The sequence below is a fragment of the Canis aureus genome, chromosome 4, assembly GCF_053574225.1.
Source record: "Canis aureus isolate CA01 chromosome 4, VMU_Caureus_v.1.0, whole genome shotgun sequence".
Taxonomy (NCBI): Eukaryota; Metazoa; Chordata; class Mammalia; order Carnivora; family Canidae; genus Canis; species Canis aureus.
This window is the reverse complement of record NC_135614.1, coordinates 58,434,352-58,438,880: the sequence shown is the minus strand read 5'-3', so window position 1 is coordinate 58,438,880 and position 4,529 is coordinate 58,434,352. Positions and strand designations below refer to the sequence as shown.

General features: G+C 43.9%; 1 pseudogene; it reads left to right on the top strand.

Annotated features, from left to right (window-relative positions):
• Nucleotides 1–2,511: 2,511 nt before the first annotated feature.
• Nucleotides 2,512–3,890, top strand: LOC144311904 (keratin, type I cytoskeletal 18 pseudogene; annotated as a pseudogene).
• Nucleotides 3,891–4,529: the final 639 nt, after the last annotated feature.

Genomic DNA, 4,529 nt, shown 5'->3' with positions numbered 1-4,529 from the left:
ATACTTTTGTGTCTGATGAACACAAACTTCACAAGCCCAGGTAGAAGAAAAAAAAATCAGCATAGGTCAGAGCTTCAAAGGAGCAGTGCGGACTATAATAAAGCTCTTTCTTCCTACCAAGCCCCCTCTGACCACACCCCACTTTATCAGGGCACTCCAACTCTCCTTTCTTCGGGGAGGCTCTCTTCCTAAAAGCTTAAATGTGGGCAATTGCTTGACAGAGCAAGCCAAGAGTGCAGTAATCACCTCTATTGTTACTCTCCGTGTCCTCTGGGTAGATGTTAATTATAGCTTTTGGAGGCAACTAGTAAAGTAACTGGGGTAGGGAGCCCTGAGATTAGGTGGATTGATTTATCTGAACTCTTCTGGTTCTTTCCAGGACCTGTGCTAAACGGGGTGAGAAATTTGATTAACTCTAAAGCAAGGCAAACTATTCAAGGAGATGATTTAGCAAAACAGGAGTATAGGCTTCTCAGGTAAACTCCGGTTCCAATCTGACCTCTGCCACCCGCTAGCCTGAGGACATTGGCCAATTCTGTTTCTTCTTCTACAAGACAATATTAGTAATTCTTTATCACATGATTGGTGAGACAAATTTTTAAAAATATTTTATTTATTTACTCATGAGATACAGGGCGGTGGGGGGGGGGGAGAGAGGGAGGGAGAGAGAGAGGTAGAGACACAGGCAGAAGGAGAAGCAGGCTCCATGCAGGACGCCCGATGTGGGACTGGAGCCCGAGACTCCAAGATCATGTCCTGGGCCAAAGGCACATGCCAAACCACTGAGCCACCCAGGGGTCCTGAAATAAATTTATTAAATGAATTTATTCATTCATTTCATTCATTAAATGAAATCTCATTCAGTAAATGAGATTATGAATATAGGGTTTCCAGCACATTCCTTGGCATAGAGTCATCATATAATAAATTTGTATCAAATTCTATCAACATGCAACTTCAAATAAATATATAACAAGTTGGGATGCCTGGGCGGCTCAGCAGTTGAGCATCCGCCTTCGGCACAGGGTGTGATCCTGGAGTCCCGGGATCCAGTCCTACATCCATCTACCTGCATGGAGCCTGCTTCTCTCTCTGCCTATGTTTCTGCCTCTCTGTTTCTGTGTCTTTCATGAATAAAGAAATAAAATCTTAAAAAAAAGATATGACAAGTTTTTCTTGTTAGGTAAGTGTGTCAAAGGAACAGGAATGCCTAGACACACCAGCAGAATCACAGTGGATCTCAAATTTTCTCTTGGGATATGATGAAGATAAAGGTTTTACACAAATCTTCTACTCAATAAATTATTTTTCTCAATTCTAACATATTAGTTTTAATAAATTCTTACTATTCCTGAAATTAGTCTTAAAACTGATACTTACATTTAGCATGGTACTATAACTTTCTCTTGAAAGTTTGTCTTAAAATCCATAGGATGTCTTATACTCAAGGATGTTTTAATTACATAATTAAGTGAAAGAGTATTATTAAAAAATGTATCATCTCCTTTAAGAAATGAGCATAGCTATGCTCTGAGAAGCCTAAAAGACCTGGTTGACTATCCCAGGTGTCACCAAGTTTTTCCTTCAAATTTTTACTTTGTCCTTGAGTCTCTCTCACTTTAATTCTTTACTACATCCCTATCTTCTAACTACTATTTTCTGATCACTTGCTATGTTCCAAGTACAGTGCCAAAGGCCTTATAAAGCTCATTTTATTTTACTGCTTACAGCTCTAGAGGTGTAGGAAATTAAAGGGGTAGATGTGGAGGCTCTGATTAAAACACTGAGGTACAGACAGGTGAAGTGACATGGTTCTAGTTTATAGTATCAGAGATGGGGGTCAAGTTTAGGTCTGACACTGAAGCCGTGATTCCTGAGCTTGACCAAAGTTCCTTGATTATAAGAAAAAGGCTTTACAAGGAAAGAAGTACCATAGTCCCCAATAGGGATAACCTCAGAGATAGGGCATAGTGGAAAGCAGAAGAGGGTGCTGTCAAAGTAGCTTCAGAGAAGGAAAATTAGCAAAATCAAAATATACATTGTGTGCCTTAACATTATTTTTCAATCGGTGAATAATATACATTTTTAGGCTCCATGGAACATAACATGCAGAGGAATACGAGATTGATATTATATAGAATGTATTTAATATATACATTTATATATTTTTATATATTTTTCTATATTTTTACACTTTAAAAACAATAATTGATTAAAATTCATGGTGGAAAATATTTTATTGGGGCCATAATTCAAAATGGGAAGTTTCATCTTTTAAACTATGTGGATGTAAAAATACTTCTTTAAAAACAGTAAATGATAGAAATGTTAAAACAGAAAAAAAAGAGAAAGAAAAAGTAAAGCAAAAGGAAAAAAACTACAAAAGTAAGATAAACAAGCGATAACTGGCAAATATTCATATGTTATATTAACTACATTTAAATCACTTACCTGGCCTGGCCCAAGCCTGAGTCCTGGCCTCCCGAGTCATCCTCTTGCTCTCTGAGCAGCATGAGCTTCACCACCCACTCCACCTTCTCTTCCATCTACTGGTCCCTGGACTCTGTGCAGTCGCCCAGCCACCGGGTCCGGCCGATCAGCAGCAGCGCGGCCAGCGTCTATGCAGGCGCAGGGGGGCTCTGGCTCCCAGATCTCCGTATCCCACTCCACCAGCTTCCCGGGCGGCTGGGGGGCTGGGGGACCTGGCCGAGGTAATGGCCGGGGGTCTGGCGGGCATCGGGGGCATCCAGAGCAAGAAGGAGACCATGCAAGACCTGAATGACTGCCTGGCCTCTTACCTGGAGAGGGTGAGGAGCCTGGAGGCTGATAAACAGAGACTGGAGATGAAAATCCAGGAACACCTGGAGGGACCCCAGGTCAGAGACTGGGGGCATTACTTCAAGACCATCGAGGACCTGAAGGCTCAGATCTTTGCAAGTGCTGTGGACAATGCCCGCATCGTTCTGCAGATTGATAATGCCCATCCTGCTGCTGACGACTTCTGAGTCAAGTATGAGATGGAGCTGGCCATGCGCAAGTCTGTGGATAATGACATCCATGGGCTCCGCCAGGTCATTGATGACACCAATGTCACTCGGCTGCAGCTGGAGACAGAGATTGAGGCTCTCAAGGAGCAGCTGCTCTTCATGAAGAAGAACCACGAGGAGGAAGTAAAGGGTCTACAAAACCAAATCGCCAACTCTGGGTTGACGGTGGAGTTGGATGCCCCCAAATCTCAGGACCTCAGCAAGATCATGGCAGATATCCGTGCCAGTATGATGAGCAGATATCTGGGCCCAGTATGACGAGCTGGCTCAGAAGAACTGAGAGGAACTGGACAAGTACTGGTCCCAGCAGATGGAGGAGAACACCACAGTGGTCACCATGCAGACCACTGAGATAGGAGAAGATGAGATGACCCTCACGGAGCTGAGACGTACTGCCCAGTCCTTGGAGATCAACCTGGACTCAACGAGAAACCTGAAGGCCAGCTTGGAGAACAGCCTGAGGGAAGTCGAGACCGCTACGTGATGCAGATGTGCAGCTCAACGGGGTCCTGCTGCACCTGGAGTCAGAGCTGTCCCAGACCTAGGCAGAGGGGCAGTGCCAGGCCCAGGAGTATGAGGCCCTGCTGAATGTCAAGGTCAAGCTGGAGGCTGAGATTGCCCCCTACCATTGCCGGTTGGAAGATGGGGAGGACTTCAGTCTTACTGATGCCCTGGACAACAGCAACTCCTTGCTGACCATCCAGAAGACCACCACCCGCAAGATCGTGGACAGCAAGGTGGTGTCTGAGACCAACGACACCAAAACTCTGAGGCGTTGAGGCAGCAAAACAGAGTACCCTTTGAGGAGAAGGAGGCCAATTAAAGATTCAGAGGTCAAAAAAAGTCACTTACCTGTTGCATGCATAAAACATCTCCACTCACATGCTTTATTCTGACAAAGCCTACAGCAACTCCGAGCTTTTATTTTCCTAAGAGGTGCTGGCTTATAACAGCTGTCCCAAAGCAATTATCAATACTCTCAAATTTTTCTCAATTTGGACAGTAAATTATACAGTTACCCTAATATTACTCAAGCTTTGACTTTTTAAAAAATATTACATTTATTTATTTGACAGAGAGAACAAGAGAGCATAAGCAGGGGGAGCAGCAGCAGAAGAGGGAGAAGCAGGCTCCACACTAAGGAGGGAGCCCCATGGGCCTGATCCCAGGACCCTAGGGTCATGACCTGAGCCTAAAGCAGATGCTTAACTGACTGAGTCACCCAGGTGCCCCTACTCAAGGAGTTTTGACTTTTTATGCTAGCCCTGCCAATTATAAACCATAACATATTTTTTATTCATCAGATTCCTTTAAATGGCAATTTCCCCATACGTACTAGTAGAAATGGTATCATAGTTCACTTTTCAACAAACACCAGGGAGTTGCAGAAACTTACAAGGTAAGCACAACATGATGACTGCCTCCTTCTACAAGAGTTCCTCCTCCTGAGAGCACCTGCTAACTTGACCCACAAAATATATT